The sequence below is a fragment of the Bos indicus genome, chromosome 24 (genome assembly GCF_029378745.1).
Source record: "Bos indicus isolate NIAB-ARS_2022 breed Sahiwal x Tharparkar chromosome 24, NIAB-ARS_B.indTharparkar_mat_pri_1.0, whole genome shotgun sequence".
NCBI classification, from domain to species: Eukaryota; Metazoa; Chordata; class Mammalia; order Artiodactyla; family Bovidae; genus Bos; species Bos indicus.
In genome coordinates, this window is record NC_091783.1 from 62,115,928 (window position 1) to 62,128,240 (window position 12,313).

Here is a 12,313-nt window from a genome sequence, read left to right on the forward strand (position 1 = left end):
TTCTCTATCTTTATTACTATTATGATTGCATCATTATTGTTAGTGATTATTTTTTCCAACTGTGACTCTTATCAACTCCACATTCTTGGAGTAATTATGAGCCAGGCGCTGTGCTAAACATGACATATATTATAATTCCGCTTCCACAACAACCTGTGAGGACTCATTCAAGGTTAAAGGAACTGAGGGTCAGAGACCGGGAAACTTGTGGAACACAGAAGGCTAGTAAGTTGTGCTGTTAGAATTTAAACCTCAGCTCTCTGGTTTCAGAACCTGTGTTTATAATTTCTGTGCATTTGGTTATTAAACATTTTCACTTGGTATTATATGATATGGCCAGGTGGCTCAGTGGTAAAGAATCCACCTGCCAATGCAGGAGATGTGGGTTTGATCCCTGGGTTGTGAAGATCCCCTGGAGAAGGAAATGACAACTTGCTTCAGCATTCTCGCCTGAAAAATTCCATGGACCGAGGAGCCTGGTGGGCAACAGTCCATGGAGTCTCAAAGAGTCAGACACGACTAGGTGACTGAGCATTCACACATTATGTGATATTTCTTATATGTGGAATCTTAAAAAATGGTACAAATAGTCTTAAAAAACAGACTCACAGATACAGAGAACAAACATGGGCACCAAAGGGAAAGTGGTGGGAGGGTAAATTAGGAGTCTGGGATTAACACTCACACCCACCACCAGGTATAAAATGGGTAACCAACAGGAAAAGCACGGAAAACTAGGCTCAGTACCTCCTAATGACCTATAATGGAAAAGACTTTGAAAAAGAATATATATGTGAAAAACTCACACACATAACACATGTACACACATCTGAATCACTTTATATGTGAAAAACTCATATACATAACACATGTACACACATCTGAATCACTTTATATGTGAAAAACTCATACACATAACATCTGTACACACGCATCTGAATCACTTTATATGTGAAAAACTCATACACATAACATCTGTACACACGCATCTGAATCACTTTATATGTGAAAAACTCATATACATAACATATGTACATACACATCTGAATCACTTTATATGTGAAAAACTCATACACATAACATATGTATACACATCTGAATCACTTTATATGTGAGAAACTCATATACATAACATGTATACACACATCTGAATCACTTTATATGTGAAAAACTCATATACATAACATATGTGTATACACATCTGAATCACTTTATATGTGAAAAACTCATATACATAACATATGTATACACACATCTGAATCACTTTATATGTGAAAAACTCATACACATAACATATGTATACACACATCTGAATCACTTTATATGTGAAAAACTCATATACATAACATATGTGTATACACATCTGAATCACTTTATATGCGAAAAACTCATATACATAACATATGTACACACATCTGAATCACTTTATATGTGAAAAACTCATACACATAACATATGTATACACATCTGAATCACTTTATATGTGAAAAACTCATACACATAACATATGTGTATACACATCTGAATCACTTTATATGTGAAAAACTCATATACATATGTACACATATGTATACACATTCAGATGTGTATACACATCTGAATCACTTTATATGTGAAAAACTCATACACATAACATATGTGTACACACATCTGAATCACTTTATATGTGAAAAACTCACACACATAACACATGTACACACACATCTGAATCACTTTATATGTGAAAAACTCACACACATAACACATGTACACACACATCTGAATCACTTTATATGTGAAAAACTCACACACATAACACATGTACACACACATCTGAATCACTTTATATGTGAAAAACTCACACACATAACACATGTACACACACATCTGAATCACTTTGCTGTGCCCCTGAAACTAAGCCAACACTGTAAATCAACTATATTTCAATAGAAATTTTTAACAAATGCCTTGTTTACATTAAAATGAAATATTATGTTAAATATAAGATGAATGTAGATAAAGAGAAAACTTAGCTAAACATTTACACAATAAGAAAGTCTTCTAGGAATGTTTACTTTTTGAGCATTCCTGGTTAGCTAATACATTTTTTGAAAATTTTGAGCTTTTCCCTCAGAGGTCATATCGGTCAACTGTATGCCATTTGCTGTTAACATCGTATTTGAAAAGCTTCTCTTTTTTCAGTTTTACCTCTTAGACCTGAAACTGCTTCTACAACATTCTTGCCCTCAGCCGCACCCCCGTCCGGGGAGGATTCGGGAGATGGGCGGTTCCGGGTTCAGTGGCTCCTGTCCCTGTCGCGTCCTCCCCAGGACAGCAGGGGCTGCTCCGGTTTGTGAGGGCTTTCAAGGGAGGGGATCGAAGTCTTCCACTGACAGTAAATGATTATTCCTGATCCAGGTCCTGCTGCAGAAAGAGTTCAGTTCAGTTCAGTCGCTCAGTCGTGTCCGACTCTTTGCGACCCCATGAATCGCAGCACGCCAGGCCTCCCTGTCCATCACCAACTCCCGGAGTTCACTCAGACTCACGTCCATCGAGTCGGTGATGCCATCCAGCCATCTCATCCTCTGTCGTCCCCTTCTCCTCCTGCCCCCAATCCCTCCCAGCATCAGAGTCTTTTCCAATGAGTCAACTCTTCGCATGAGGTGGCCAAAGTATTGGAGTTTCAGCTTTAGCATCAGTCCTTCCAATGAACATTCAGGACTGATCTCTTAAAGATGGACTGGTTGGATCTCCTTGCAGTCCAAGGGACTCTCAAGAGTCTTCTCCAACACCACAGTTCAAAAGCAGAAAGAGTAGGCGACCTTATTCACTTCTATCTGCTTGCTCAGTCCTGTCCGACTCTGCGACCCCATGGGCTGTAGCCCTCCAGGCTCCTCCGTCCATGGATTCTCCAGCAAGAAGGCTGGGGTGGGGTGCCATGCCCTCCTCCAGGAGACCCTCCCCACCCAGAGATCAAAGCTGCAGCTCTTGCTTGGCAGGCAGCCTCTTGACTCCAAGGAAGTTGGTCTTCTAGCGTCGGTTCCTCTTATCGCCCACCAGGCGGCGCTGAATGTCTCGCCGTCACGTTGCTGCTCGCGGTCTCAGCCCTGGTCCCGCTTTCGTCAGCTTTCCTTTAAGACACACCCACTCAGGCAGCGCCTCGGGCCTACCGCTCCTACCTCTCCGGCGACGTTCCCGAAGTCCTTGCTTCCCCTTGCCTGCAAGACACAAACTGCAGCCTCCCCCGCCCGACCCTTCCGTGCTGACAGTTCTCAGAGCTTTATTCTGGGGCCACAGTTGGTTCCTGAGGTAACTGCCTGGTCAGTACCTGGTCTTCCTGCTGAGTTCCAGCTGCAGATGATGCGGCGACTCCGTGAACTACTTGTGACACAGACACACTCAGTTGAGGACCCGCACGGAATGCACCTTCCCTTCTCCTTTCTCTTTCTTAGTGTAGGACCACACCACCCACCCAGAGGTCCAAACTGGACCCATATAATTTCCCCCAGTAGGTCCCCTGCCTTCATTCCACACAACCAATCACTGCATCCTGTGTCTCAAATTCACCGACTTCTCTATCGCTACTGTCCCGATTCAAATGCCATGTCTCTTCTTTGAAAAATAGAAGCAGATTCTTAAATTGCCTATTTTCCTTTTCCTCCATCCATTCATATTGCAGTCATCAGATCAGATCAGATCAAATCAGTCGCTCAGTCGTGTCCGACTCTTTGCGACCCCATGAATCACAGCACGCCAGGCCTCCCTGTCCATCACCAACTCTCGGAGTTCACTCAGACTCATGTCCATCGAGTCGGTGATGCCATCCAGCCATCTCATCCTCTGTCGTCCCCTTCTCCTCCTGCCCCCAATCCCTCCCAGCATCAGAGTCTTTTCCAAAGAGTCAACTCTTCGCATGAGGTGGCCAAAGTACTGGAGTTTCAGCTGTAGCATCATTCCTTCCAAAGAAATCCCAGGGCTGATCTCCTTCAGAATGGACTGGTTGGATCTCCTTGCAGTCCAAGGGACTCTCAGGAGTCTTCTCCAACACCACAGTTCAAAAGCATCAATTCTTTGCCGCTCAGCCTTCTTCACAGTCCAACTCTCACATCCATACTTGACCACAGGAAAAACCATAGCCTTGACTAGATGAACCTTTGTTGGCAAAGTAATGTCTCTGCTTTTGAATATGCTATCTAGGTTGGTCATAACTTTCCTTCCAAGGAGTTAGCGTCTTTTAATTTCATGGCTGCAGTCACCATCTGCAGTGATTTTGGAGCCCAGAAATATAAAGTCTGACACTGTTTCCACTGTTTCCCCATTTATTTCCCATGAAGTGGTGGGACCGGATGCCATGATCTTCGTTTTCTGAATGTTGAGCTTTAAGCCAACTTTTTCACTCTCCTCTTTCACTTTCATCAAGAGGCTTTTGAGTTCCTCTTCACTTTCTGCCATAAGGGTGGTGTCATCTGCATATCTGAGGTTATTGATATTTCTCCTGGCAATCTTGATTCCAGCTTGTGTTTTTTGTATTGCAGTCATACATGTACATATATATATATATATATATATATATAAATAATCCAACTCTTTGTGACTTCATTGACGGTAGCCCGCCAGGCTCCTCTGTCCGTGGGATTCCCCAGGCAAGAATCCTGGAGTGGGTTTGCTGTGCCCTGCTCCAGGGGGTCTTCCTGACCCAGGGATCGAACCCGCGTCTCTTGCATCTCCTGAATTGGTAGGTGGGTTCTTTACCACTAGCACCACCTGGGAAGTCTGATATAGTAGAAAATGACAACCCATTCCAGTATTTTGTCTGGAGAATCCCCTGGACAGAGGAGCCTGGCGGGCTACAATCCATAATGTCACAAAGAGTTGCACACGACTGAGGGACTAAGCACACACACACACACACACACACAGGCATCCCTGGTGGCTCAGCGGCAAAGAAGCCAAAGCGGGAAACGCAGGAGACATGGGCTCGATCCCTTGGAGGAGGGTCTGGCAACTCATTCCAGTGTTCTCGTCTGTAGAGTCCCGTGGACAGAGGGGCCTGGTGGGCTACAGTCCATGGGGTTGCAAAGAGTGGGACACAACTGACGTTGACTGAGCACGCATGTGCACACACACACACACACACACACACACATTCTTGTAGAGAGATACTTGTAGAAACATGTATGTGAGTGTTTTGTTCATCTGTAACGTCTCCTCCTCACCCCTGTGTAAGAGCCACGAGGTCAGCGTCTTGTCCGTTTTGATTGTGCAGTATCTCTCTGCCCACAGCAGTGCCTGATACAGAGGACGCGCTCAGTAAGTATTTGCTCAGTGGACGAATTCACCGCTGAACCAGTAATTGTAGCCAGAAGAGAGCTGTATGTCGGTTGTCTTTGATGCTGGTTGTATACACTGCTTGCAGGGCTGGGGGTGCTCCGGGGGACAGCGTCCATTGTGGATTTCCACCCTCCTCAGTTTGATAATAAACATGAAGTCTGTTCTTTCTGATGACAGCGGACCCCGTGCACTGGGTGCTGAGTGTATGCGTGGGTGCGTCAGTCACTTACCCGTCTCTGGGGTCACCCGGAGGGCGGGCTCTCACGCCGAGGTGCACGGGGGTCACCCGTGAGGACGGGCTCTCACGCCGAGGTGCACGGGGGTCACCCGTGAGGACGGGCTCTCACGCCGAGGTGCACGGGGGTCGCCCGTGAGGACGGGCTCTCACACCGAGGTGCACGGGGACACTCAGAGCCTCTTTCTTTTCCCGGGTCTTTCTGGTGCTGTGCCTGAATTCCAATAGTTGCCCCACTCCTCAAGGGACATCGGTAATGTAATCTTAAAGAGTTATCTAGTTGGGAGAGGCAATTTATTAACTCGGAAAATATACAAGCCCTGACTGGTTTATCTGATCGTTTTAATTACCATTCTTTGATATCTTGAAAGTGCTGGTTTGGGTGAGGGTATGTGTGTAATGAGCTTGAATAGACTGGGGGCAGTGTGGGGGAGCTGGGCATCTGGACACCCCGTAGAAGATGCTTGAAAATGAGACAGGCACTTCCAAGAATTGGTAGGACAGAGAAGAAAGCCGTCCATGTTATCATTTTGCTTGGGTTTGTTTCTGCTGATAAGATTGTGCTTTCAGAATCTGGATTCACATTATTTCATCAGTTCTGGTAATTTCTCAGCCCCAGTCTCTTTAAATTTGCCTCTCCATTTTCTGCTTCTGGGACTCAAAATACACATCTTTGTTTTATTCTATTTTCCACATATATTAATCTTATTAGCAATATTTCCCACCTCCTTACATCTTTACACTTCATTCTAGGTTATCCTGTGTTTTGATCTTTTATCCATTAATGTTTTCTTCAGCTGTGTCTAACTTGTTTAACCCTCTACTCAGTTTTTTACTTTAATAGTTAAATATTTAATCTCTAAAATTTCTGTTTGGTTCCTTTTCAAATATGCCTCATCATACATACTTTTTCTTCTTGGACGCTAAGTTTTATGTTGTTTTTAAAGACACTTTACATATGGCTATGTTATATTGTGTATACAGTAATTCTAACAGCTGAGAACCTTGGGCTCTAAATCCTCTTTCATGGTGGCTTATTTCTTTGTATATCTGGGGATATTTTATTGTAAAACCATAGTTGCTTCTAATTATTGATCTAGAAGAACACTGCTGCTGCTGCTGCTGCTAAGTCGCTTCAGTCGTGTCCGACTCTGTGCGACCCCATAGATGGCAGCCCACTAGGTTCCCTCGTCCCTGGGATTCTCCAGGCAAGAACACTGGAGTGGGTTGCCATTTCTTTCTCCAAGGCATGAAAGTGAAAAGTGAAAGTGAAGTCGTTCAGTCGTGCCCGACTCCTAGCGACCCCATGGACTGCAGCCTACCAGGCTCCTCCGTCCATGGGATTTTCCAGGCAAGAGTACTGGAGTGGGGTGCCATTGCCTTCTCCAAGAGGAACACTGGAGGCATTTATTCTCCAATGTTTGCATTTTCCTTTTCTGAGCGCCAGGGGGTGCTACTGAGCTGTGATTGGTCTGGCCTTTCAGAGTCTATGACTCACACTAAATTTTAAGAACCACTGGCTAGACTTTAACCTCCAGACATTGGTTTAATTGGTCTGGGAATACAGATGAACATTGACATCTTTAATGTGTCCCAGGAAAATGCAGCCAAAATTGAGAATAACTGATCTATACCTGTTGTTTCAATTTATAGTCAAAAACACCAAGTCTAGTAAGATTAAATTATTATTCCAAACTATCAGATTTTATGCTATTTTCCTAATTTCCAAAACAAGGAGATAGACATGATGTCTTCTGAGACCTCGCAGCCATAATGGGACCTGGATGATAGAAGAAGCCAACTATTTCAGCCTCCAGTGTTAATCATTAGGGTTTTTTTTCCCCCCTCCCTAATGTTTTCTTCATTTTCCTCCCTAATGTCTACTTCACTGTTCATTCACTTTAAGTTGTGTATTCTCAGTGGAGCAAAAATTGGTTCTTGGTGTAAAAAAATCTTAACGCAGTGGATTATGGTTCTCCATATCTTTATTCTACACAATAAAATCTTATTCTTTAGTATTTCTCTCATTAGGGAGAAATGTAATTTAAAGCTAAATTTATTAATTAAATATATTTTTTCTTCTAGGGCAAGGGACAGTGGTAATGAAAAAAGAGGTTGAAAAAAATTATTTTTAAAAGGTTTTATAGATGTATTGCTGGAGAAGAAAATGGCAACCCACTCCAGTGTTCTTGCCTGGAGAATCCCAGGGGTGGGGGCGCCTGGTGGGCTGATGTCTATGGGGTCACACAGAGTCGGACATGACTGAAGTGACTTAGCAGTAGCAGCTTCATGTAGGAGTCCAGGGATCCGAGTTCCCATTTTTTGAGTTTTCTTACCCTTTAAAGCTCAGATTTCATCTCACAAGGTTTTTTTTTTTTTTAAACTCTGAAACCATATTGTCCATTATGATAGCTGCTAGCCATATGTTGTTAGTAAACTAAGTAAAATTAAAAATACAGTTTCTGTCACAACAGCCCCATTCCTAGAGATCAGTAGCCACATGGAGCCAGTGGCAACTGCAGTGAACAGCAGAGACACGGGGCATTGTCTTCACTGCAGACCATCCTACTGGACAGTGCTGTTCCTTTTTAATAAAAATATTTTAGTCGATGAACTGTTTTTGGCCTTGCAGATCTTAGTCGTGGCCCTCGGGGTCTTCGCTGCGGCCGCAGACTCCCCCTAGCAGCGGCAGGTGGGCTTTCTGGGTGCAGCTGTGGCGTGCAGGCTTAGTTGCCTCGTGGCGTGTGAGATCTTAGTTCCCTGATTAGGGATCGAACCCACGTCCCATCCCCTGCATTGTAAGGCAGATTCTCAGCCACTGGACCACCAGGTAAGTCGCCGACAGTGCCGTTCTTGACCATCACGTTTACATCCTGAGAGCACAACAGTGTGGTAAACAGTGTGTAGCGGGGCCTCTGTGCAGCCAGCACTCCACACTGTCAGAGGCATAGTGCAAAGAGCAGCCTATGCGTCTTTCTGGACACCAATGCAATAAACAAGGGAGAAAATGGTGGAGATTTTTAATAGGAGATAGAGTATGATCGGGGTTCCCTGGTGGCTCAGACTATAAAGAATCCACCTGCAATGTGGGAGACCTGGGTTTGATTTCTGGGTTGGGAAGATCCCCTGGAGGAGGGCATGGCAACCCACTCCTGTATTCTTGCCTGGAGAATTCCCATGGACAGAAGAGCCTGGCGGGCTACAGTCCATGGGTCACAAAGAGTTGGACACGACTGAGGGACTAAGCACAGCACCATACTAAGAGTATGGTCATCTTGTTTATGAAGAAGGATCTGAGACAGCACTGTAGCAAAGGGGAGAAAGAGCAGCAGCCGGCAATACAGCCAGGAGGTTCCTGCAAGATTCTAGATGGGAAACACTGAGGATATGAACTAAGTCAATGAATGACAAGGGAGGTGGGGGAGCAAGGGGGGAAGGCATTTGAAGAGGAGTTAACCTTGACAGGAAGTTTGGGTGAAGACAAAGAAGAGAAATGAGAGTGGAAAATGATTCGGCTTCTTGGTGCATCAGTAGCAAGATGCTGATGCTGTGTTGGAGATTTCCTGGGTGATCCAGGAGTTCAGTAGCTAAGAATTTGCCTTCCAGTGCAGGTGACGTGGGTTCAGTTCGGCCCCTGGTTAGGGAACTGGGGGACCTCAGCTCACAAGCTGCGGCTACTGAGCCTGTGCACCACAGGGGGGGAGCTCTGTGCTGCAGTGAAGACCTGAGGCAGCCAAAAGTAAACAAAAATAAAACCAGGCAATGCTCGAGAAGGAAAGCGTTTAGAAGGGGGAGACGGTGAGTTCAGTCTGGGGTCATCTTGCGTACAAGGTGCTCAGCTTCACGCAACGTTGTTCGCAGTTACTTTTGTACCAAAGGGAAAGGCCTACAGGGTGCCAGACGCTGGGCCAAAGGGAGCCCCGGCGATGAGGAGCGCACACGGGGAGATGGAGCGTAGAACCCGCTCTGGGCCCCTCCCGTGACATGTGAACTGCTGCACACTGAGGAGGGCTGGAAGACAAACAGCTCCAGGGCCCATCCTGCGGTGGGTGCTCGTGTCTCTTGCCTTCCGCACATTTATCTGGGATTTCACAGCTGCTTTACTTTCAGTTTCTCTGGATTTCATTCTATATCCTGTGTTACTCTGACTTACCCTCACACCCTCTTCCAGGAGATGGCCAGGGATGAGAGCTGGTGCATTTAAAGATGAATGTGCTGGGAAAAAGCAGAGATGGGGGAGATGGATTGAAGTGGGGGGGACTCAGTGGGAGACAGAACAGCTAAACGTGGACGGTGTCCGGAGGCCCAGAGAACAAGGGAGCGGATGGGCAGAAGTCTGCAGGCCAAGCGAAGCCTCCTGATGCCCAGTGGGAGGTAGGGGTGGGTGAAGTGGAGACATGGACAGACCCGCCAAGATTTTAAACTTAAGAGAACGAACAGATAGGGTATTCCATAAGGTAAGACATGTGGGAGGAAAGCCGGTTTGGAGGAAATAGTTGGAATTCAGTGTTGGATGTGTTGACTTTGATTATGTTGACAGATTTCTATTGAGCCAAATGTCAGCACTTCAGCGTGCAATCATACAGTGGAATATTCTTTCATAAGCAGCTGGTAGGATATGGTGCATGAGCTGACAGAGGGCTGTGCGTGTGCAGAAGGAGAAGTGGCTTCAGGGGAGGGGGAGGAGGAGCCCAAATCAGTGAAAACACACGTGTGCGATTAAAAATAAAACAATCTGTCATTCCAATATTCTGGCCACCTGATGTGAAGAGCTGATTCATTTGAAAAGATCCTGATGCTGGGGAAGATTGAAGGCGGGAAGAGAAGGGGACAACAGAGGATGAGATGGTTGGATGGCATTACTGACTCAATGGACATGAGTTTGAGTAAGCTCCGGGAGTTGGTGGTGGACAGGGAGGCCTGGCGTGCTGCAGTCCATGGGGTCGCAAAGTGTTGGACACGACTGAGTGACTGAACTGAAATGAACTAAATCTACCATTCAGAAACTTACGTCTTGTTCATGAACTGGGTGCCCAAAATCAGATTACCTTTTTTCTTCACTCTACTTAGATTAAAGGCCTCTGTTGCTCATCATCTTGCTTATGAATTTCTTCCCTTCTTCAGGTACTTCCTCCCATGACAGTTTAAAAACCTTCAAGATTCTTTCTTGCTCCAAGGAATCACTGCTGCTTACCATCTTATAGAGAAAGAAAACAGCAAAGGCACCTACATCTGCAGTCCCGTCCTGTCTCCATGGTTACCGTCCTACCGCAGCGCCGGCGTCCCGGGCGTCCGAAGCATCCGTCCGCAGGCGGCCCAGCTGCCCTGGGCGTGAAGCACCCCGAGGCGGAGGTCACCCCCGTCCATGGCGGCGAGCTCTCTGGCGCCCCGAGGCGGCAGCTCCCACACCATGACCGGGTGTTGAGGATTGGGCGGGTGATGCCTCGGCCCGGTCTTTCCTCTCCGCTGGGAAGACCGCTCCCCCCAGGCCTTGGGTCTCCCAGTTACGCTGCATTGCGTGGCTGAGGTTGGTCTGTTCCTCCGCTGTTCTAAGGAATGTGGCAGGAGAGGCAGCCGGACCTGCCCGACTCTCCGTGTCTCAGCTCGTGAAGCAGAACATGACTCTCCTTCCCTTGGATTCAGGGTTTGGTTCTGTTTCTTTTCCTCTGTTGTTCAGTCACTAAGTCGTATCTGACTCTTTGTGACCTCATGGACTGCAGCACGCCAGGCTTCCCTGTCCTCCACTATCTCCCGAAATTTGCTCAAATTCATGCCCATTGAGTCAGTGATGCTATCTAACCCTTCCTCTGCCACCGCATTTTCCTTTTGTCTTCAGTCTTTCCCAGCATCAGGCTCTTTTCCAGTGAGTTGGCTCTTTCTTATCTTAGGTTGAGTCATATTTCTCTACTCAACTTGCTAGACATCGGTCAAAACACTATTGGCCAAAGTCAGAAATTGCTATCATGCTGCTGCCTTCAAATGTCTTACCTTCAAAGACTTGCCCTCAATGACTGACTGGTATCAAGTTACATCAGTCAGCAAGTACTTATCAGGCTCCCACAGCCTGTGTAACTTATCATGTTTATAGACACAGGCCCTTAGGTTGCAAGTGTGTAATTAAGTGAAGTATGTACACAGAAGCACAATAATTAGAACAGCATCTCTAAATGGGTTAGAGACGTCGAGAGTGAGTTGAGAAAGCCTTCAGAAACAGTAGACTCTGAACATCTCAGAAGCTCAGATTATATTTAATAAACATTTGCTGGTCTCCTACCCAGTACCAGACACTTCCACATTATTTTGTTACAAGAAATAGGATTCATACTTAAGTACACACCATGTGACAAGGCAGAGTTATTACAGCAATAATTCTTGAAAATCAGTAGCGTTCCTCCAAGGCACTCTAGACTTCCATCTTTCATCACAAACTCTGTAGCCTAAAGAGCAAACCCCCAATATTTGGGATAGTTCAGTCCGTGTTTGCTGATAATAATAAATCCATGCACCCAAATAGATGGACTGTTCCCATGGGAACAGTCTAATTTTTCTCTTGCCCTACTGATCCTGGACTTGTTAAGCTTGCAGCATCCAAACCTTTCTTGCCTGCTTTTGTGCTAAGTCACTTCAGTCGTGTCTGACTCTTTGTGGCCCCATGGACTGTAGCCCTAGCCTGCCCGGCTCCTCTGTCCATGGGATTTCCCAGGCCAGAATACTGGAAAGGTTGTCATTTCTTTCTCCAGGGGATCTTCCCAGCCAAGGATCAAACCC